Source organism: Bos javanicus, chromosome 1 (genome assembly GCF_032452875.1).
Source record: "Bos javanicus breed banteng chromosome 1, ARS-OSU_banteng_1.0, whole genome shotgun sequence".
Classification (NCBI taxonomy): Eukaryota; Metazoa; Chordata; class Mammalia; order Artiodactyla; family Bovidae; genus Bos; species Bos javanicus.
Window position 1 is genome coordinate 75722357 of NC_083868.1, and position 25699 is coordinate 75748055.

Below are 25699 nucleotides of genomic sequence, written 5' to 3' on the forward strand. Positions count from 1 at the left end.
ACTGGAGATCAGTGGAGCAATAACTCCAGAAAGAATGAAGGGATGGAGCCAAAGCAAAAACAATACCCAGTTGTGGATGTGACTGGTGATAGAAGCAAGGTCTGTTGCTGTAAAGAGTAATATTGCATAGGAACCTGGAATGTTAGGTCCATCAATCAAGGCAAATTCAGTTCAGTTCAGTCACTCAGTCGTGTCCAACTCTTTGCGACCCCATGAATTGCAGCACGCCAGGCCTCCCTGTCCATCACCAACCCTCGAAGTTCACTTAAACTCACGTCCATAGAGTCAATGATGCCATCCAGCCGTCTCATCCTCTGTCGTCCCCTTCTCCTCCTGCCCCCAATCCCTCCCACCATCAGAGTCTTTTCCAGTGAGTCAACTCTTCGCATGAGGTGGCCAAAGTACTGGAGTTTCAGCTTCAGCATCATTCCTTCCAAAGAAATCCCAGGGCTGATCTCCTTCAGAATGGACTGGTTGGATCTCCTTGCAGTCCAAGGGACTCACAAGAGCGTTCTCCAACACCACAGTTCAAAAGCATCAATTCTTTGGCACTCAGCCTTCTTCACAGTCCATTTCTCACGTCCATACATGACCACTAGAAAAACCATAGCCTCGACTAGATGGACTTTTGTTGGCAAAGTAATGTCTCTGCTTTTCAATATGCTATCTAGGTTGGTTATAACTTTTCTTCCAAGGAGTAAGCGTCTTTTAATTTCATGGCTGCAGTCACCATCTGCAGTGATTTTGGAGCCCAGAAAAATAAAGTCTGACACTGTTTCCACTGTTTCCCCATCTATTTGCCATGAAGTGATGGGACGGGATGCCATGATCTTCGTTTTCTGAATGTTGAGCTTTAAGCCAACTTTTTCACTCTCCACTTTCACTTTCATCAAGAGGCTTTTTAGTTCTTCACTTTCTGCCATAAGGGTGGTGTCATCTGCATATCTGAGGTTATTGATATTTCTCCCAGCAATCTTGATTCCAGCTTGTGTTTCTTCCAGTCCAGCGTTTCTCATGATGTACTCTGCATATAAATTAAATAAGCAGGGTGACAATATACAGCCTTGACGTATTCCTTTTCCTATTTGAAACCAGTCTGTTGGTCCCTGTCCAGTTCTAACTGTTGCTTCCTGACCTGCATACAGATTTCTCAAGAGGCAGATCAGGTGGTCTGGTATTCCCATCTCTTGAAGAATTTTCCACAGTTTATTGTGATCCACACAGTCAAAGGTTTTGGCATAGTCAATAAAGCAGAAATAGATGTTTTTCTGGAACTCTCTTGCTTTTTCCATGATCCAGCAGATGTTGGAAATTGATCTCTGGGTCCTCTTCCTTTTCTAAAACCAGATTGAACATCAGGAAGTTCAAGTTCACTTATTGCTGAAGCCTGGCTTGGAGAATTTTGAGCATTACTTACTAGCATGTGAGATGTGCTTCCAATTTTCCAAGGCAAATTGAAAGTGGTCAAACAGGAGATGGCAAGAGTGAACGCTGACATTCTAGGAATAAGCTCACTAAAATGGACTGGAATTGGTGAATTTAACTCAGATGACCATTATATCTACTACAGCGGGCAGGATTCCCTTAGAAGAAATGGAGTAGACGTCATGGTCAACAAAAGAGTCCGAAATGCAGTATTTGGATGCAATCTCAAAAAAGATAGAATGATCTCTGTTCATTTCCAAGGCAAACCATTCAATATCACAGTAATCCAAGTCTATGCCCCAACCAGTAATGCTGAAGAAGCTGAAGTTGAATGGTTCTATGAAGACCTACAAGACCTTTTAGAACTAACACCCAAAAAAGATGTCCTTTTCATGCACCTATGGGTACCTTAATTTTGACAAAGAAGGCAGGAATATACCATGGGGCAAAGACAGTCTCTTCAATAAATGCTTCTGGGAAAACTGGACAGCTACATGCAAAAGAATGAAATTAGAATACTTCCTAATACCATACACAAAGATAACTCATAGTGATTAAAGACCTAAATGTAAGACCAGAAACTATAAAACTCTTGGAGGAAAACATAGGCAGAACACTCGATGACAGAAATCAAAGCACGATCCTCTATGACCTACCTCCTAGAGTAATGGAAATAAAAACAAAAGTAAACAAGTGAGACCCAAATAAGCTTAAAATCTTTTGCACAGCAAAGGAAACTATAAGCAAGGTGAAAAGACAACCCTCAGAATAGGAGAAAATAATAGCAAATTAAACAACTGACCAAGATTAATTTCCAAAATATACAAGTAGCTCATACAACTCATTGCCAGAAAAACAAACAACCCAATTAAAAATGGTAAAAAGGCCTAAACAGACATTTCTCCAAAGAAGACATACAGATGGCTAACAAATACATGAAATGATGCTCAACATTGCTCACTATTAGAGAAATGCAAATCAAAACTACAGTGAGATTATCACCTCACACCAGTCAGAATGGCCATCATCAAAAACTCTACAAACAATAAATGCTGGAAAGGGTGTGGAGAAAAGGGAACACTCTTGCACTGTTCAGAGAAGGCAATAGCAAGCCACTCCAGTACTCTTGCCTGGTAAATCCCATGGACGGAAGAGCCTGGTAGGCTGCAGTCAGTCCATGGGGTCGCGAAGAGTTGGACACAACTGCGAAACTTTGCTTTCACTTTTCACTTTCATGCATGGGAGAAGGAAATGGCAACCCACTCCAGTGTTCTTGCCTAGAGAATCCCAGGGATGGAGGAGCCTGGTAGGCTGCCATCTATGGGGTCGCACAGACTTGGACACGACTAAAGTGACTTAGCAGCAGCAGCAGCTTGCACTGTTAGTGGGAATGTAAATTGATACAGCCAGTATGGAAGATGGTATGGAGATTCCTTAAAAAACTAGAAATAAAACCACTATATGACCCAGCAATCCCACTCCTAGGCATATACCCTGAGGAAACCAAAATTGGAAAAGACACGTGTATTCCAATGTTCATTGTAGCATATTTACAATAGCTAGAACATGGAAGCAATCTAGATGTCAATCAACAGATGAATGGATAAAGAAGTTGTGTTACATACACACAAAATGGAATATTACTCAGCCATAAAAGGAACACATTTGAGTCAGTTCTAATAAGGTGGATGATCTAGAACCTATTACACAGAGTAAAGTAAGTCAGAAAGAGAAAGATAAATAGCATATTCTAATGCTATATACAGAAATTAGAAAAATGGTACTCAAGAATTTATTTACAGGGCAGCAATGGAGAAACAGACATAAAGAATAGACTTACGGACATGCGGTGAGGGGAGGAGAGGGTGAGATGTATGAAAACAGTACCATGGAAACTTACATTACCATATGTAAAATAGATAGCCAACGGGAATTTTCTGTGTGGCTCAGGAAACTCAAACAGGGGCTCTGTATCAACCTAGAAGGGTGGGATGGGGAGGAAAATGGGAGGGAGGCTCAAAACAGAGGGAATATATGTATACCTATGGCTAGTTAACGGAGAAGGTAATGGCACCCCACTCCAGCACTCTTGCCTGGAAAATCCCATGGACGGAGGAGCCTGGTGGGCTGCAGTCCATGGGGTTGGTAAGAGTCGGACACGACTGAGTGACGTCACTTTCACTTTTCACTTTCATGCATTGGAGAAGGAAATGGCAACCCACTCCAGTGTTCTTGCCTGGAGAATCCCAGGGATGGGGGAGCCTGGTAGGCTGCTGTCTATGGGGTCTCACAGAGTCGGACACGACTGAAGTGACTTAACAGCAGCAGCATGGCTGATTAATGTTAAGGTTTGACAGAAAACAACAAAATCTGTAAAGCAATTATCCTTCAATAAAAAATAAATAAAATTTAAAAAAAAGCAGGAAGTTCAAACAGTAAATAAAAACATCACAGGAAAAGAAAAAAGGAGCCAAACTTTGAGAAAATATTTATATCCCGTATATCTGATGAAAGACTTTTGCTCATAATATAGACAGAATTCTCAAAACCCACTATTGAGAAATTAAACAATTCAATTAAAAACTGGGGAAAAGATTTTAGCAATTTTTTTAAAGAATATACATGAATGATGATTAAGCCCTAACATTAGTGATAAGGAAATACAAATTAAATCACAATGAAATACCATTTCATTTATATTACAATGACCAATATTAGAAAGCCTGCTCTTACCAAGTGTTGAAAAGTATATGGAGAAGATGAAATTTTCATGCTGTACTGATAAAGAATGTTAAATACTATGTTTTCAAAAACAGCTTGGAAGTTTCTTAAAGGGTTAAACATATGCTACTTATACAATCCTACCTTTCCACTTCTATTAATTACCTGAGAGAAATGAAAATTTATGTTCATACAAAGATGTGTAAAATCAATTTTGTTTATCATAATTCTAAACTGGAAACAATCCAAACGTCCATAATTGTTGACTGGGTTAACAAATTACAATACATTCAGGATCATCAACACAGGCAACAATATGGATGAAACCCAAGATAATTGTGCCGAGGTTAAGGAGCCTGATGAATAATACATTAATATGTCAAAATTATCAAATGTTATACTTTAGCAATATGAAATTTATTGTAAGCCAATTTTGCTTTAAAAATCTATTTTTTAATGTGAAAAATAATCTTTTATAAGGAATGTGAAAATATCAGTGAAATGGAAAAACTCTTAGAAGTTAATTTATGAAACTGGCTTAAAAATAAGATGAGCAATATGTCCATTTCTTTTTTAAATGAAGGAATTATTTAAAATCTTTGTGCAAAAATCACATACAGTGTTCACATTGCTTCACTCAAAGTTCACAGAACTGATCACTTGATCTCATATAAATTTTTTTAGGGAATATCCTAAGAGTCAGTATGTGTATTATCAGGCTTCTGCATTCAGCGTAATTATTCTAATCTGTTATTTAACTTTTTTAAATTTGTAATTTAACTTTCTTATTTATCTTTAGATTAAAAAATGCATTAATGCTATGTTTATATGTTTATGATTATTTCTCATCACCATTTTTTTCAGAAATTTCTCATCAATTCTTAAGAATTTCTCTCATCACTATCTTTCCTCAGTTTATCAATATTCAGTATTCCCAACTTTCAGATAAGTAGAAGCTTTTTCTTCTTGTAAAACCTATTAATATATGCCAGTTTTTTTTTTTTTTTTAACGTGATTTAGTTTGTATTTGTCTTGAGCTGACTGTCACTAATAACAGCTAAGTTAGTTGAACCCACAGCTTTCTCTCTTTCCTAGCACAGTTAAATCTAATATCTGGAAAGACTGCTTGTCTGAGCAGGTTAGCTGTAGCTCCTTGTCTATGCCGATCATTAATGCAGAATATGCCCTTGGGATTTTCACACTTGGGTGTGCCTCTAAGACTCTGCTGTTTCAATAAAGACATTATTACCTCGACTTACAGAACTACACTTACAAAATACACTTTTGAAAGCATTCTATGAAATTTGAAGAATATGCCTGTTCTTCCTCTTCCTTGTAATTATTCCGATTCACTATAATTGGAAATTATCCACCACAATTTATAAGGAGTAAATATTTGGTAATTTTATCAAATCTGGTAACTTTTACTATGTTTTTTTTTTTTGTCTATTAGTTGCCCTTATCTCTTTGTACCTTCACGTGGCAGAGAGAGAGAGAATGCTCTCATACTTATTCTTATAAGCAAAGTAATTCCATTCATGTGTGCCCAACTCTAATGGCTTAATTACTTCTAAAGGCCCTATTCGAAGGAGAGACGGCATAGGCGACCTATTTATTTAAATATTTATCAAAGATATAAAGAGTAATAGAATGAGGATAGCTCAGTGAGGAAATTCAGTGGAGAAAAGAGGCTGAGTAGCTTGGTTTATGCGGGAGACCAATAAAACTTCAAGACAAGAAGTTTGCATCACTTACGTAGGCCGCAGGCGTCCTTCCGTTCTCCCAAAGGAGAGGAGACACTGAGGCCTCCCCGGTCGGATCTTAGAAGCCCAGGCATAATTAGTAAGCATGGTGGCTTCCGTGCTCCAGATGGAGACTCAGCCAGAGTGAGAGAGAGAGCGACATGGGGAAACCAAGTTTCGGTGAACAAGGCCCGCACTTTATTTTCCAAAGTAGTTTTTATACCTTAAGTTATGCATAGAGGATAATGGGGGAAGGGGTGGAGTCATGCAAGGACAGCAGTTCCTGGTCCTAATCGAAGCCAGGCTTTCAAACTTATCATATGCAAAAGTTCAGGTGATTTGCATCATCTTCTGGCCCGGAGGCCTGTTAACATTTTAAGAAACTTATTTTTCTCTAAAGGTGATTATTCCAAAGTCAGGCGCCAGCCTCCAAAAAGCATTGGACAAAGCTGCATTGCTATAGGGCAAAGGTGAGGTGGGCTCAATCAAGAAAAGAATTAACTCAAGGGTCCAAGGCTACAAACATTGAGGCTACTACTTACATTTCTATACACCCATTATATCAATCAATACACTGCCAAGGACACAGTAGGTAAGGAGTATGGAGACTTAGCAGCAAACATTGGCCCAGTAAGTGAAAAACCCTTCACCAATACAATTTCTAATCAATCTTTTAACTACTGAAAAGAATCTGTGTTTAAACAGTTTAGAACATCTCCTGCCTCTCACAGTTGGGAGGCTCTGAACAATCACATGTGGCCGGAAAAACCTATTCAGGCAGGCTAGAGGATTTCCAAAGGAGTTTGTAGGTTGAAACACTGTCACACCCAGGAATTATTAACTGGAGCTGTAAGCTAACCCTTTTTTCAGAGAGAGGTAGTGGGGGACAGCCCCCAGTAAAGTCAGAGTTGTAGGTGAAAGCACAAAGCAGAAAGTAGGCAGACTCTGGTTTTGGGGGTATATGCTCGAGAATTTCCAGGGGGACTCCTGAGGCTCGATCCTGCCTTTGCATATGCCGAGCCTCCTTCCTCATGACCTTTGCCATGGGCGGAGTGCCTCACACTGGCTCCCGGCAGAGTTAGAATTCTAGTTGAGCTATTCCAGATCCTGAAAGATGATGCTGTGGAAAGTCCTGCACTCAATATGCAATATGCACTCAATATGCAATATGCTGGCTCCCGGCACTATCATACTGGGAATTAGGATTTCAACTTTAATTTGGGAAGACTGTTTTCAGTCCACAACAGAGAACAATTGTTCATTATCTGTTAAATCCAATAATTTTAACTCAACTTTCTACTATAATAATACTGACATATAAATTTAATGGTGGATGGATATATGCATACTTATAAATTCATATTGCAGCAATTAAGTAAAGAGAAAATTTAGAAATATCCTTAACTATCCACGGGTATCCTAAAAGATGATGCTGTTGCAGTGCTGCACTCAATATGCCAACAAATTTGGAAAACTCAGCAATGGCCTCAAGACTGGAAAAGGTCAGCTTTCATTCCAGTCCCAAAGAAGGGCAATGCCAATGAATGTTCAAACTACTGTACAATTGCTCTTATCTCACATGCTAACAAGGTAATGCTCAAAATCCTTCAAGTTAGGCTTCAATAGTACATGAACAAAAAACTTCCAGATGCACCAGCTGGATTTAGAAAATGCAGAGGAACCAGAGACCAAATTGCTAACATCCTCTGGATTACAGAAAAAGCAAGGGAATTCCAGAAAAAACATCTACCTCTGCTTCATTAAGTACACTAAAGCTTTTGACTATATGGATCACAACAAACTGTGGAAAATTCTTAAAGAGATAGGAACACCAGAGCACCTTCCCTGCCTCCTGAGAAACATGTATGTAGGCTAAGAAGCAACAGTCAAAACTGGACATTGAACAATGGACTGGTTCAAAATTGGGAAAGGAGTATGTCAAGGCTGTATATTGTCACTCTGCTTAAGTTCATGCAGAGTACACCTTGCAAAATGCCAGGCTGGATGAATCCCAGGCTGGAATCAAGATTACTGGGAGAAATAGGAGCATCCTCAGATATGCAGATGATACCACTCTAATAGGAGACAGCAGAGAGGGAAAAAAGAGCCTGTTGATGATGGTCAAAGAGGAGAGTGAAAAAGCTGGCTTAAATCTCAGCTTAGTTCAGAAAACTAAGACCATGACATCTTGTTCCATTACTTCATGGCAAATAGACTTGGAGAAAGTGGAAACATTGACAGATTTTATTTTCTTGTGCTCCAGAATTACTGTGGATGGTGACTGCAGTCATGAAATTAAAAGACGATTGCTCCTTCGAAGAAAAGCTACAGATGTAACTCTGTAAATGTTTCTCTGATCCAGGTCAGAATTTTAGAAATTCCATTTATCTTATTCTGAAACTGTGTTGGATAGACATCTATTATGATAGCTAACACTTATTTCCTAACCTTTTAATTTGGCTTTACTTCCCTTTTATAAGTCTTAAGGAGACTGAAAAAAGAAAGGAAGAAAATGGGCAAATCATAGGTACCAGAAGTTTTAAACTGAATATTTCAATAAATTCTAGCAATATAAAATTATTATTGTTCCCAAACCCCATCACAATACTCAAAGTGTGTCCCCTAATACAAATAGTCTGTAATAGGATTTGAGACCTTGACTGTCTGATTTCAGAGACTTAGAATTCTTATCTCATAGCTAACTGCCCTTATTCTGTGTTGTAAATCTTTATAGTCTCATGGTTTACCACAGCAAATGACTCGAGAGGTTCTCAACATATCTTTAACAGAAGAACAAATAAATGAACGCTATGTTTCATGACATTGTGTTTTATACAAAGACAACTAAGGCAGATTACTGTCCTTCAGAGTTTTGGAGTCTATAACACAGGTAACATCACACAAAACCTTGCACATAGCATCTTAGATACAATTATGCAGTGCAAGATGAAAAATCTATATAACATATGTGGTAAGCAGTGGAGGAGCACCTAAGAAGAGGTCATAAAAGTGGCACTTGATAATTAGGTAGGATTTTACCACATAAAAATGGAGAAATTGAATGATAAGATAGGCAGCCAGCAAGAAATTCTATCCAAAGAAAGACACAAAGGCATTTAAGTAAAGAGATGTTTACAAAACTGTGAATAGTTCAGTCTATTTGCAACCAAACAGTAACTTTAAAATCAGGTCAGGGAAGGAGAATCTGGATCTATTGGCAAATGGTGGCGTTTAAAGTCATTTGTACCAGGGGGAATATGAGCAAAGACTATGTTTTAGAATCATTATCCTAGTAGGTGTATGTTGTGTGGGCAGAAGGGGAGGAGAATGTAGAGACTGAGAACCTACTGAGGAAGTCGTCTCCATCATTCCCATGAGAAACAGTGAAGCTTAAACCAGAATATGAGTAGAAAAAGCAGTGGAAAGGAGACCCAGAATAATTAGAAAGGGGTTATGAAAATTTTTACTTTAACATCTTCATTTCAAACTTTTTATTAAATTTTAGAATGGTGTTCAGCACTAGTTACTATATAAACAGTGGTTTCTAAACAAGAATACAAGAATCTGGAAATACTGAACGTGTCTATATTTCCCAGCTAATCATACGAAATTTGAGTTTATTTTCTGAAACATTCTGTCTCAGGAATACAGGTTTTCTAATATCTGACAAAAAATCCTATAAAACAAAGAACAAATCAATATGTTGCTTGTACCTACAAATTACAGAGTCATTTTTAATTGGTTATAAAGACAATTGAAGTAATTAATTTCCATATTATGTGGTATTTACATCAAATGTGTCTCTTTCAGATAATTGGACTTGTAATCTTGTAATACTTTTGATAAAAAATTATATTTGGTAACAACTGAGTAAAAAACAGATGGGCTGAACGCTTTCCAAAGGCCTTTCACAAAATATTTGTTGTAAAAGTGTGAAGAAAATTTGCCCAGAACACTGATTTAAAATTTACTGCTTGGTTGAGACTTAAAAATGGCAGATTTTAGAATTTACATTTCATTGCATTTTCTCCTATTTTCCACATATTTGCCAGATTTAATGAAAAACATTCTCATTGGCAATTAGCCAGCAGTGCTAAAGTATTGATTTTCCCACATGTACTTCTGTTATAAAGGGTAGGGTAAAGAAGAAGAGGAGCAAATGAGAAAGTTCTTTCAGTGCTAAAACATTAGAAGACACCCATTTCATCCTAGTTTTCAGCTACTGGATCCACTAGACACATGCACTAAGCAATTACACACATGGGAAGTAAGAAGTAATTGTAACATAGTCTTACTGAGAAATGTGACTGGTTTTGAGAACACTGTCCTATACCCAGCAGTTAGTTTAGGTGATGTAATGGGAATTTAATGAAACCCTGAATGGACTATTTTCTCTGAACTGTCCAGAAAGGTGGCTTTTCTTGCATTTTAGTATGGATAAGAGCAGCATTATCTGCTGCTGCTGTTCAGTCGCTTCAGTCGTGTCCAACCCTGTGTGACCCCATAGATAGCAGCCCACCAGGCTCCTCTGTCCCTGGGATTCTCCAGGCAAGAATACTGGAGTGGGTTGCCATTTCCTTCTCCGTAGCATTATCTAGCAGCCCAGAAAAGCTTATTTCAGGGAGATTTTGCTTCTGTGAATACTGGTTGTTATGTCTAGGAGAAATTTGTGTGAACCTTATCAAATAAAAAGTTAATTAAATCACTTTGGTTATTAAAGACCCATTGGATGCCTCTATCACCTGGAGTTAAAACATGTTCCTAGCCATTGCTTTCAGTGGGGTCATCTCCATAAGATGAAAAAAAAAAGAGAAAGAAAACCACAAAAGCCCAGAAAAGTAATAAATGACAGGAAAAAATGAAAAAAAAAAACAAAAAACAGGAGCATTCTAAAGGTAAAGAGGAAAAATCAAGACGAAGTACAGAGGGGAAAGAGGTGACTCCTCTTCTCCCTCTTGTCTTAACCTATAACCATCTCTGTTATATCTGAAGACTTTTCTCTTCTACATCCTGTTGGAAACACCCTGAGATGGATTGCTTATTGATTGATGTGCATTTATGTATGTACTTATATGTGTATGTATATTTACTTAAACAGATACTTAAATGGAACTTATGTGTCTGGTACTCTTCTAAGCACTGTACAATGTGTGTATATATATATATATTAGAAATTATATATTTCTATATATAACTATATATATAACTATATATATTTATATATAAATAAAATATATATTAGAAATTATATATTTATTTATATATTTTTATTTATATATATATATAATATATATAATAATATAATATATATTATATAATATATATTATATATAATATATATAATATAATATAATAATATATAATATAATATAATAATATATAATAATAATATATATTATTTATATATTTATTTATATATTTCTATATATAATTATATATAGAAATATATAAATTTATATATATAAAAGTCGCTCAGTCGTGTCCGACTCTTTGCGACCCCATGAATCCCAGCACGCCAGGCCTCCCTGTCCATCACCAACTCCCGGAGTTCACTCAGACTCGTCCATTGAGTTGGTGATGCCATCCAGCCATCTCATCTTCTGTCGTCCCCTTCTCCTCCTGCCCCCAATCCCTCCCAGCATCAGAGTCTTTTCCAATGAGTCAACTCTTCACATGAGGTGGCCAAAGTACTGGAGTTTCAGCCTCAGCATCATTCCTTCCAAAGAAATCCCAGGGCTGATCTCCTTCAGAATGGACTGGTTGGATCTCCTTGCAGTCCAAGGGACTCTCAAGAGTCTTCTCAAACACCCCAGTTCAAAAGCATCAATTCTTCAGCACTCAGCCTTCTTCACAGTCCAACTCTTATATCCATACATGACCACAGGAAAAACCATAGCCTTGACTAGACGAACCTTTGTTGGCAAAGTAATGTCTCTGCTTTTGAATACGCTATCTAGGTTGGTCATAACTTCCCTTCCAAGGAGTAAGCGTCTTTTAATTTCATGGCTGCAATCACCATCTGCAGTGATTTTGGAGCCCGAAAAAATAAAGTCTGACACTGTTTCCACTGTTTCCCCATCTATTTCCCATGAATTGATGGGACCAGATGCCATAATCTTCGTTTTCTGAATGTTGAGCTTTAAGCCAAATTTTTCACTCTCCACTTTCACTTTCATCAAGAAGCTTTTGAGTTCCTCTTCACTTTCTGCCATAAGGGTATTGTCATCTGCATATCTGAGGTTATTGATATTTCTCCTGGCAATCTTGATTCCAGCTTGTGTTTCTTCCAGTCCAGCGTTTCTCATGATGTACTCTGCATATAAGTTAAATAAACAGGGTGACAATATACAGCCTTGATGAACTCCTTTTCCTATTTGGAACCGGTCTGTTGGTCCATGTCCAGTTCTAACTGTTGCTTCCTGACCTGCATACAAATTTCTCAAGAGGCAGATCAGGTGGTCTGGTATTCCCATCTCTTGAAGAATTTTCCACAGTTTCTTGTGATCCACACAGTCAAAGGCTTTGGCATAGTCAATAAAGCAGAAATAGATGTTTTTCTGGAACTCTCTTGCTTTTTCTATGATCCAGCGGATGTTGGCAATTTGATCTCTGGTTCCTCTGCCTTTTCTAAAACCAGCTTGAACATCAGGAAGTTCACGGTTCATGTATTGCTGAAGCCTTGCTTGGAGAATTTTGAGCATTACTTTACTAGCATGTGAGATGAGTGCAATTGTATGGTAGTTTGAGCATTCTTTGGCATTGCCTTTCTTTGGGATTGGAATGAAAACTGACCTTTTCCAGTCCTGTGGCCACTGCTGAGTTTTCCAAATTTGCTGGCATTTTGAGTGCAGCACTTTCCCAGCATCATCTTTCAGGATTTGGAATAGCTCACCTGGAATTCCATCACCTCCACTAGCTTTGTAACCCTAGAGGTAGATAATGTTATTATTCCCATTTTACAATTGAGGAAACTGGAGCACAGTAATTTAAGAAATTTGCCCACATCACCATCACACAAGTCAGGTATTCTTTAATAGAAGCTTTCAAAATTACACAGAGGACTCTGAAATAACTGCAGCTTATTCTAGCAGCTGAAATTTTTCAAAACACTCTGTATTCCATCTAGTAATCTCTTTGATCCTTTGAGATAGGCCAGGAATTATTATCTCTATTTGAAAGATGAGGAAACTGAAGCCCAGAGGATTCACAGGTTTGGTCAAAGTCACAGCTAGTGATAGATTTGTCATTCCAACTAAAGCTGAGTTGTCATTCAAATCCTTTTTTTCATCCAAAGTCCAAAGTTCTTTCCACTATACTCATTCCACTATACTCACAATAACACCATGAAGCTTGTTGATGACAATTACCTACCTGTGAGTATCCCAATGTCACCTCTTGTTTTGCATGCCAGACACACTCCATATAACGATGGAGGATAAACAGTCACTGATTCCTCAGACTGTCTGCCATTGTCTGTCGCAAGCCAAGAGCAAGCCAGCTTTATTATCATGTCCCACACATAGGATTTGCCTAAACAGTCAGCTGTACACAAGTTCAGTTTCAAATATTTCCCTCTTTGATGTCAAGGCCTGATCTTAAACCTACAGCTGACTTTCATGGGCTCCACTTCCCAATGGTTTTGAGTTCCACAATATCAATAATTTATATCTAACGTTTTGATTGATACTAAAATAATCGGCCTACTTTCACTGCAGAAAATCTTTAAACTTAGACATGAAAAATACTAAATTGTATACTTTATCAAGGCTATCTCCAGGGGCAAAGAAAGAGAAAACCTATTATGATTGCTTTCTGAAATTTTAATGAGCCAAAGTCCACAGGCTTGCTTTCTTTTCTTTTTTTCCATTTCTTGAGTTATTAATATAATCGACATATAACTTTTTATTAGTTTCAGGTATACTACATACTACTTTTCACTTTCATGCATTGGAGAAGGAAATGGCAACCCATTCCAGTGTTCTTGCCTGGAGAATCCCAGGGACAGGGGAGCCTGATGGACTGCCGCCTATGGGGTTGCACAGAGTCAGACACGACTGAAGTGACTTAGCAGCATACTACATAAAGGGCTTCCTAGGTGGCACTAGTGGTAAAGAACACACCTGCCAATACGAGAGACATGAGATGCAGATTCTGTCCCTGGGTTGGGAAGATCCCCTGGAGGAGGGCATGGCAATCCCTCCAGTATTCTTGCCTGGAAAATTCCATGGACAGAGAAGCCTATAGTCCATGGGATTGTGAAGAGTGGGACATGACTGAAGAGACTTACACACACACACACACACACACACACACACACACATACACACACTGTAAACTATACTTACTATGTTGTGTATTATATCCCCATGACTTAAACTTGAAGTTTGTGACTTTTGACCCACTTAGCACATTTTGCCCATACCCAGCCCTGCACTCTGGCAACCACCACAGGCTTTACTTCTTTAAACATTGAAAACAAGAGTTTTAATTACAGATAAAAGTAATAGCCATCAACTTTTCAAAGTAACGGAAGTATTTTTCTTTCTGGTCCAATTTTCCTAAGCACCACTCTCCACTCAAAACCCAAAGACGTGTGTTACCTTGACAAATTGCATTTTTCTGGTTCTGTGGGGCTTTTATGTTACTTAGTTTATCTATGAAACACTCTGTAGCTATTTCTTCTCCTGTAAACCAAGATGATTCTTCCTCTGGCTGCTGTGCAGCCCAAGGATCACCAATATTCATGGTGGATTAACAAGCAAGGCTAATGAAGATTTGAAGCTTATCCTGAGAATTCAGATTAGTGCAATCATTAGGGAGTTGGGCATTATTTTATCTTTTCACATTTAGAAATATGTTACCAGTGGGGAGAAAAGAAACTCTAATGAAGTTTCGTATTGATTTCTACTGAACTCTATGGAGCATCCCTCTAAACACACCATTAGGATAAGCCCTTCAAAGGTCAGACTTTCCTTCCAGCTTCTGAAAGTCAATACATTTCAAGCTAGTAATTTCCACAGATGTTCTCTACTGTAAGACTCTTCTTCTCAAGTGGGCCATGGATCTGGTGGAAATTTTTATCATCGTTTATTTGACTAGGAGGCAAAAAATCATAAAGTGGCAAAAATAGGGCATATCATTTATTTTATATTAAGTATTCACTTCAAATGATTTGTATATTTTGGCATTTATATAATACTTTGCAAACATAAATTACTACTTAATTTTTATTCATTATTCCTAAAAAACCCCACGATATTCCAATACCCTGATTATGGAGGCAGATTAGTCATTTATCTTAGAGGACAGACATAAATAACTGGCATTAAAATTTTAAGTCTCTAAACTCCAGTCTGCTTATCTATGCTGTCTCTCATTACATTTTAACTTTCAGGAAATTTCTTATTTTCTCTGAAATTAAAAAACAACCAAGACAGGATTTTTTTTTCTCTTGATTCTAAGCAAAACAGTCTTTTTTGTGTTTGTGTGTGTATATGTTTTGGGCTATATTGTAGCATGCTAGATAGATATATAAAGAAGGGACACATAAATAAAGTATAGCTGTACTCACAAGATTAGAAGTTTAGAAATATTTGGACAAGTCCAAATGTTAGAGAAAAATATAGAACCAACTTTAAAAGTGCTCATTTTCTCTGATTAAAGAAAATGTCAAATTGCATTTGCATCTTTGATAATTAAAGCAAATGTCTTAATAGCTCAGTTTTACATATTTAGGCCTTTGGAATCTGGTCTCATGTTTTCACCTTCTTAGGGAGTAGGAATATATCTTTAGGAAATTCAGACCACCAAATTAAAATAAATCCAAATATGTACATGTGAGGCACCAACAACCCTACTGATGAGAACAGAAATGAAAGAGAAAACCCCTCTACCTTTGAGGTGCTTAATGACATTTCTGGGAAATGAAAACATACATGCCTAAAAAATTAAATAAACGTATAAATATAAAAGCATTATTCTACTAAAAGAACTGTAAGGATTGCTGCTAACTCTTAAGAGTCTAAGTTTCCATACCTTTGAAAGGCAGAGGTTCACAAGAGGGTACATGGTTAATTATGGAATTACAGACTTTTCAAATTGAAGTTGTTTTCAGTGATTATAGGAATTATTAGGGACAAATGTAAATGAAGGTGTAAAGCTCACAGTAGAAATAGTACTCAATAAACTTTTGAACTCAGAACTTTTAGTGAAGAGTGTAAATGCAATCCTTTCAAGTCTAGCCCATGATTCTTTGGGGTGGAAATCCTAAGTACACTGTTATATGAACCTGGGAATCCAAAGGCTACAACATCAATCAACCATAATCCTTCCTCAGCTCAATCATAACAGAATCCAAGGAAAAACTTCCTTGGTACCCATTGAAGAAAGAGGGAAAGAACAAAACCACCATATCTATCCCAGTGGTGTTACACATATAAAATACAAGTCAGCCACCAAGCTGAAATACAACTCAAATTCATATGACCTGGATGGTCAAAAACAAATAAACAAAACAGAAAATAACAATAAAAACAAACAAACAAAAAACAAAACCAATCTGTTTAAAGTGATTTCTGCTGGTTCTAGATCACCTGAAGAAGAAAAGTCAGCTTACCAGGGCTTCAAGTAGCCCCATAAATATATTCAACCAACATAAGCAGCTCAGTGTAAAATATAACTAAACCCATGGAAAAAAACATATACCATAAATAAAACCAGCAGAAACAGATCTAAAATACTTCACATAGTTAGGCCCAGATAATTATATAACTGTGTTTACTAAGTTTATGTATTTAGAAGCAATGAAAAGCATACAGAGAACTATGAAAACTCACAAAACCACTGGAATTTCCAGAAATACAAACCTTCAAGAACCCCAAATAAAACATCACTAATCTTTCAGTTCAGTTCAGTTCAGTTCAGTTCACTCAGTCGTGTCTGACTCTTTGTGACCACATGAATCGCAGCACCCCAGGCCTCCCTGTCCATTACCAACTCCCGGATTTCACCCAAACTCATGTCCATTGAGTCAGTGATGCCATCCAGCCATCTCATCCTCTGTTGTCCCCTTCTCCTCCTGCCCCCAATCCCTCCCAGCATCAGGGTCTTTTCCAATGAGTCAGCTCTTCACATGAGGTAGCCAAAGTACTGGAGTTTCAGCCTCAGCATCAGTCCTTCAAATGAACACCCAGGACTGGTCTCCTTTAGGATGGACTGATTGGATCTCCTTGCAGTCTAAGGGGCTCTCAACTCTTCTCCACAGTTCAAAAGCATTAATTCTTTGGCACTCAACTTTCTTCACAGTCCAACTCTCACATCCATACATGACCACTGGAAAAACCATAGCCTTGACTAGACGGACCTTCGTTGGCAAAGTAATATGTCTGCTTTATAATATGCTGTCTAGGTTGGTCATACCTTTCCTTCCAAGGAGTAAGCATCAGGGAAATGAAAATCAAAGCTACAATGAGTTATCACTTCACACCTGGCAAAATGGCTATTATCAAAAAGACAATAAATAACAAGTGTTATGCAGATGTGGAGAAAAGAAATCCCTTATGTATTTTTGGTGGGAATGTAAATTGGTACAGGCACTATAGAAAACAGTATGGAGTTTCTTTAAAAAAAATAAAAATAGAACTACCATACAACCCAGCAATTCCACTTCTAGGTATTTTTTTGAAGAAACCAAAAACATAATTCAGAAAGATATATGCCTTCTCCCACTGAGTCCAAAGTTCTGCTCTTTACATCTGTGTCTCCTTTGCTGCCCTGCATGTAGGATCATCAGTACCATCTTTCTAAATTCCATATATATGCGTTAATATACAGCATTTGTCTTTCTCTTTCTGACTTACTTCACTGTGTGCAATAGTAAAACAGATGGCCAATGAAAATTTGATGCATGAAGCAGGGTACCCAAAGCCAGTCCTCTGGGACAACACAGAGGTATAGGGTGGGGAGGGAGGTGGGAAGGGAGTTCAGGATGGGGTACACATGTATACCTCTGGCTTATTCATGTTTATGTATGACAAAAACCATCACAATATTATAAAGTAATCATCCTCCAATAAAAACAAATAATTAAAAAAAAAGATACATGTGATTTTATATTCACTGCAGCATTATTTACAATAGGCAAGGTATGAAAGCAACCTAAGTGCAATGGGCAGATTAATGGATAAAAATGTCACACACACACACACACACACCTACACACAATGGCACATTGTTTAGCTATAAAAAAGAATGAAATCTTGCCATTTGCAACAACATGGAAGAACCTAGAGGGTGCTATGCTAAATGAAGTAAGTCAGACATAGACAAATACCATATGATTTAACTACTATGCAGAATCTAAAAAAAAAATTAAAACAGAATACGCTCATATACAGGAACAAAGAAATGATTTTTAGAGGGAAGGGTGTTAGGGAATAAGTGAAATAGGGGAAAGTGATTAAGAGGAAAGTTCCAGTTATAAAATAAATATGATAAGGATGTAATGTTTAACAAAGGGATTACAGTCAATAATATTTTAATAACTTCATATATTAACAGCTGGTAACTTATTGTGGTGATCATTTTGTAATATATGAAATATTGAATCACTGTGTGGTACACCTAAGCTAATATCTTGTAAGTCATTTATGTGCTGTGCAAAGACGCTTCAGTCATGTCCAACTCTTTGCAACCCCATGGACTATAGCCCACTGGTTCCTCTGTGCATGGGTTTCTCCAGGTAAGAATACTGGAGTGGGTGGCATTGCAGGCACATTCTTTACTACTAGCACCACATGGGAAGCCCAAGTCAATTACACTTTAATTTAAAAAATTAATAGGAAGAATTAAATAGGAGTTTAGATATAGCTAAAGAAAGCGTGTGTGAATTAGTTTAGCATAGAAAGCAATATGTGAGAGTTGGACTATAAATAAAGCTGAGCCGAAGAATTGATGCTTTGGAACTGTGGTGTTGGAGAAGACTCTTGAGAGTCCCTTGGACTGCAAGGAGATCCAACCAGTCCATCCTAAAGGAAATCAGTCCTGAATATTCACTGGAAGGACTGATGCTGAAACTCCAATACTTTGGCCACCTGATGTGAAGAACTGACTCATTAGAAAAGACCCTGATGCTGGAAAAGATTGAAGGCAGGAAGAGAAGAGGATGACAGAGGATGAGATGATTGGATGGCATCACCAACTTTGTGTTCCTTGAGTAAGCCCGGGGAGTTGGTGATGGACAGGGAAGCCTGGCATGCTGCAGTCCATGAGGTCACAAAGAGTCAGACATGACTGAGCTACTGAACTGAACTGAGAAATCAATAAAAGCTGATTAAGACTGAGATGTCCTAAAATATTTGGAAGGAAATAAGGTGGAGATTATTACTAAGTCAAGGGAGAGTAGCTAAGAATTTTCATGAACTGATGAAATAATCAATCCACAGATTCAAGAATTTTAGCCAATTCTGTACATGATATATAAAACAATATCCATATTTAGGAATATTATTTGAGATGTAAGAAGAAATGAATCTCAAACAAATGGTAAATACATAGATTAAACTTTAGTTTTAGTGGAACTTTGACTACAAAAACAATGGTTTTTTAGGTGTTAAATATTACAGAATGAAAATGCACAGTTTTAGGTCAGGAGTGAGTAAGAAATGAAAGCGTTCAAGTTCTTATATTGTTGAGAAAATTAATTTTATGTATTGGTAAATTAATTATGTATCTTATAATTTCCAGAGTACCTCTGAATGATTAGTAAATGCTTAAGTTCCAGAATACTGGAATGGGTAAAAAGTAGCATGCAAAAGAAACACAGACTAAGATAATACCTATAAACTCAATATGTGTCATTATAATAAATGGAAGTAAAAGTATTTTATTTAAAATTAAGAAATTGTTATATTGGACTGAAAACAAATTCAAAATGTAAGTAAATGCTATTTTTTAAAAGATGATGTATAATATAAAGTCATTGAAGGACTGAAAGCAAAACATGAAGAAAATCTTCCCATGTAAATAATAATTTTGAGAAAGTTGACAGACTGTTGAAATTGAAGGAAATGACTTCAAGGAAAAAAGTATTCTTTAACTATAAAAAAGATAATTTTATAACAATAAAGATTTCTTTTACCAGAAAGATATAACAAGTTTAAATTTGTAAGATCTTAATAATGTAACTTCAAAGTAAATAAGCCAAAATTGACAAGATTATGAGAGGAAGTAGACAAATCACAGTGGAGAGCTTTAGCATACCTTTTCAGTAACTGATAAAATGAACAAATATTTCAGTAAGGATATCAAAATTGTAAACAGTATGATCGACATCAACAGAATAAACTTGAAGGATGTGTATTTGACACAGAACACAATAACAAAAGTCAACTGTATCCTTGACCGTGTATTTGTGATCCATGGATTCCAAAGAATTAGTTGAGTCTAAGCTCCTGGGCTAGAAGATTTTTGCCTCAGATTACTTCAGAATGAGTATCAGGTCTAATCCGTACAGCATTACATTGCTTGAAGAAAATACTAGTTTTATTTAAAAGCAAATAATAAATGAAAATCTCCAGTATCTTCAGTGCACCCTCTTTCATTAAACATGCTTGCATGAATAATAATGGCCAGTGTTTAAATTTGCCAATTCTGTCTTTTAGGAATTTAGCTAAAAATGGGCAAGAGATCATACATGCTGCAGGGAGCTTGCAAAGACAAGGTGGTAACTTGGGGATTGATTTTATAAGTAATGAAGAGCACATGAAGTTCTCATAGCAGTATATTAATATGTACAAAAAATGTTCTAGAAAATCTTGGATGTATTAGCTAGAGGAGAACCTGGAGGAAAGCAAATAAAAAGCAGGCTATTACAATATCTGCCTGTATTTAGCTAGTCTGCACTTTTTGATGGTAATGGGACATAGTCTAGCTTGAATAAATAAAATGTATCCCTATGTAATCCTGAGGAAAATATTTAATGTACCATTCTATTGGAGAGAAAGAGAAAAGTCACAGTAATTGGTACTAAAGAGAAACATTTGGTTTCTAAGAAGAGAGAAACTACCAAATCAGATACCCTTCAATCAGCTAAGAATATATTTGTCAACTTTAATGGAACAGAGATAACACATCATTCTAGTGAATCAATTATTTTTTTCTTGAACAGAGTCAAAAATGGTCTAACTCTTTGGAACACTCCAAATATGGACAGGTCCACAGATTAATAAATCTCTTTTTTGGGTCTAGGCAAATTTATAAAAATAATTGACACTCGTATTTGTTCACACAAATCTTGCAAGTAAAAATCAAGTGAAAATGTATGTCTCAAATGGTTTGGGGGAAGAAGGATGTCATTGGATCAAAAGGTTCTTGTCATACAATTCAAGAAGGACAATAAGAGAGGGGATCTAGCTTTCAAGGTGCAACATCAAAAGAAGGCAGGGAAACTAAAAAAAAAAAAAATAACATATCTTTGTTGCCTTCATATTTGTTCTCAAGTTCAGAATAATTAAGGCTTCCCTGATAGCTCAGTTGGTAAAGAATCTGCCTGCAATGCAGGAGACCCCAGTTCAATTTCTGGGGCAGGAGGATCCCCTGGAGAAAGGATAGGCTACCCACTCCAGTATTCTTGGGCTTCCCTTGTGGCTCAGCAGGTAAAGAACATGCCTGCAGTGCAGGAGACCTGAGTTTGATTGCTGGATTGGGAAGATCCTCTGGAGAAGGGAAAAGCTACCCACTTCAGTATTCTGACCTGGAGAATTCTATGGACTGTATAGTCCATGGGTTCCCAAAGAGTGGGACATGACTGAGTGACTTACACTTTCACTTTCAGAATAATTACTCTGATTTTCCCCAGTATAGTACTAATGTCTATGTTTGAGCCAAAGCCAGTACATTGCCTCAAACAAATACTTCTCCACCAAGGAGTTAATTAAAGCTACTTATTCCTCTCAATGGCAGAAACCAAAGAACTGAAGAGCCTCTTGAAAAAAGTGAAAGAGGAGAGTAAAAATGTTGGCTTAAAATTCAACATTCAGAAAACTAAAGTCATGGCATCCAGTCCCATCACATCATGGCAAATAGATGGGGAGACAATTGAAACAGTGACAGACTTTAATTTTTTGGGCTCCAAAATCACTGCAGATGGTGACTGCAGCCATGAAATTAAAAGATGCTTGCTCCTTGGAAGAAAAGCTAAGACCAACCTAGACAGCATATTAAAAAGCAGAGACATCCCTTTGCCAACAAAGGTTCATCTAGTCAAGGCTATGGTTTTTAAAGTAGTCATGTGAGAGTTGAACTATAAAAAAAGCTGAGCGCTGAAGAATTGATGTTTTTGAACTGTGGTGTTAGAGAAGTCTCCTGAGAGTCCCTTGGACTGCAAGGAGAGCCAACCAGTCCATCCTAAAGGAAATCAGTCCTGAATATTCATTGGAAGGACTGATGTTGAAGCTGAACTCCAGTACTTTGGCCACCTGATGTGAAGAACTGACTCATTGGAAATGACCCTGATGCTGGGAAAGACTGAAGGCAGGAGGAGAAGGGGACAACAGAGGATGAGATTGCTGGATGGCATCATCGACTTGGTGTTCTTTGAGTAAGCCCTGGGAGTTGGTGATGGACAGAGAAGCCTGGCATGCTGCAGTTTACGGGATCACAAAGAATCGGACACCACTGAGAGACTGAACTTATACTGATACTGTGTCCTCTCAATGAAACGACCCTCAGAAGTATAATGAATGGAATAATGCTTTTTTGTATATTATATTGAGTCCAAGATAATGAGATATTTTAGGATCAAGGCCAACATTTATGTGTACTTTAAATAAAAGGTTATACTCTTTACTCAGAAAATAATTTGTGGGACATCTCTCTAATGTTCTTATTAAATTTTATCTCCTACTTTTTAAAAAAAAAATGTGTTCCATACAGTTTTAAATTATAGCTCCAAATTAAAAGTCTTAAATAGTTCATGAGAAATTAAAGTTCAGTTTATAAGAAATATGGTGTTTTGTTTTATCTGTGTCCACATTTAGAAAACATTTGTTAGAAATGATATTTAACTCTGGCCTCTGCAATATGTGTTTCATGATCTGAAGGATAACCATAAACTTCTAGAAGAAAAGCACTGGATTTAAAATTTAATAAACTACTTTATAATCTTAACTAATAGGTAGGTCTTCAATAAACCACTTTTAACTCCCTTTTCTCATGCATAGAAGAGACCTATAATATGAAATCCATGCATATAATGTATACTATTTTACATATTTGTATTACCTTTTTACTAATTATATTTATTTCAGTGTATGCAAGGGTTACAAACTGAGAACTATGGCATTTTTTTTTTTTTTTGCTAGATCTCGTGTTCTTCCATAGTTGAAAAGATTGAACACTTTCAAATTAAATTAGTTGGTTCTCTTTGAAAAGGAATGCCTGACTTTTCTGGTAAGAAACTAGGCAGAAAAATTGGGGTACTGCTTAGGTTAGGTATGTTATGTAGGGCTCAAATGAGTGTCTGAAACAGGTCAAATGAAGTTCATTTTTTTAATTTTCCCCAAAGGGAAGATCAGCTGTAGCATTTTGGCAGGTGTCTCTCTAACTAGCCACATTTCCCCAGGGAGTGTCCGCATGTGATCCTTTCTCTTCAGTAGTGTTTCAGTAATGTATGCTGATGCTAGATCTGTGGCTGGACCGTTTGTACCTTTTTAATCTGAGGGATTTTTTTGTTGCTGTTGCTATTACTTAATTTTCTGTTTTAAAAAGAATTATTTTTGCTTTTTTGCCTTTAGGAAAGTTAGATACAGTTTTTAACATGTCATATTTCAAATCATCTTATTATACCTTATCTTGCATTTAGTCAGGGTACATGGAGAGAATGCCCATTATTTGCAAGGCAATGTGTTTTGTTTGTGAAGATGAATAAGACACAGTTTTTGTCCTTATGTAACTTACAATGTAATGAAAACACACTAGAAACAACAGCGCTACAGCCAAGCAATAACAGTATACTCTGGAAATAATCATGAAAGAATGACTAACTCTGTCTGGGGGACATGGAGAAGGCATCATTGGGTGGTGACATTTGTGCTCACTTTTGAAGAGTCTGAGAAAAAAGAAGAAAGAGAAGGGAAAGAGTATTTGGACAAAGGGAATATCCTGTTTAAAGATATCAATCTGTAGAAAGTTCCCGGTACACTGGGAGAGCAGTAAAAGAGATTTTTTTTTTTTTTAAACCAGAGAAAGATTGAGATAATGCTGGCAGCATCAGTGTGCAGAATGTATCGAATAAGAGAGAGGTGATAGGTCAAGAGAACAGACATAAACACAGGCGAGACACAATGGGGGCTTGGAAAGCAGTAGTGTCAATAAATTAACAGAAGAGCATAAAGCTTAAAAAAATTATGTATAATTAACAAGACTTTATAATGGTCTTTAAATGATTCTGTTATAGATAGTCGGTGCTTTTGGCTTGAGCTTCTATTTTATTTGTGCTTGAAGCTGGCTCTAATGCTGGCAGTGGGGCTAATATAGAAGAAGCAAATTCTCCTTTCAATCACATTCTCCAAAAGTGATATTTTTCAAACATTTAAAAGACATTATGTTGATTACCAAGGCTGAAGTTTGATAAAAGCAAAGTAAAGGGAGAATATGAAAGTGAATCTGTTTTTTTTTCTTTTTCCTGATTGAAACCTGCACGGTTGGACTACAAAATATATGGAACACATGAGAATAGTCAGAGCATAATACAGGATTTCTTCATTGCCAGCCCAATAGCAGAATCAATTTTTAAAACCTGGGCTCTGCTCTCTGACTTCCTTTATCTGATGTCAGAACTTCAAAAAAAAAAAAAAGAAAATTCTTACTGACCAGTGCTTAATAAGTGCCTGTTAAATAAAAGAGCTTAAAAATTAATGAAAGTGAAGTTGCTCAGTAATGTCTGACTCTTTGCGACCCCATCCACTGCAGCCTACCAGGCTCCTCTGTCCATGGGATTTTCCAGTCAAGAGTACTGGAATGGGTTGCCATTTCCTTCTCCAGGGCATCTTCCTGACCCAGGGATTGAACCCAGGTCTCCCGCATTGTAGGCAGATGCTTTACCACCTGAGCCACCAGGGAAGCCCCCAATGCCAATCAACTATGTAGAAAGTTGTGTAGAGATCTAAAAGAAGTAGTTAAATTATAAGATGAGGAATCCTAAAAGGTGAAGACAAAAACAATCCTGCCATTTGTGCATAACACGGTGCTGATCATTATGATAAATTGAGCATTTATTGCATAGTCATATGGAAAAACAAGAAGCATTCTATGAATTATCATTCCTGGAAGAGAGGAATTGATGTGTGCTCTATGTAGAGTGGTTGGGAGAGGGCAAAAAGCTATAGGATGAGGCTAAAAATGTAGACGGTCATACCGTATAGCACCCTTCAGACAACGTTAAAGTTTGTCCTTTATCTTGAACACAATAGAAAGATGTTCAATTCTTTTAAGAATATGTAAGAGATAATATGATTTGTGATTCAAAATTAGCACTGTCTGTAATAAAAATTCGATAGATGAGGACCAGAATGGATGATGGAGAAACCAGTCTAAAGTTTTTGTCAAGATATGGGTAGTTTACTTAGGCTAGAATGGTAGCCTTAAAGCTAGAAAATAGAGGGTTGATTTAAGATATTTATAAGGTAGAATAGACAGGAGTTAATAATGAGTTGGAAACAAGATGTAACGGTTGAGGTAAAAGGGATTGTCAAGATATCCAACTTACGTGACTTGAATGAATGGTGGAATCTTACTATGAGATAGGGGCAATA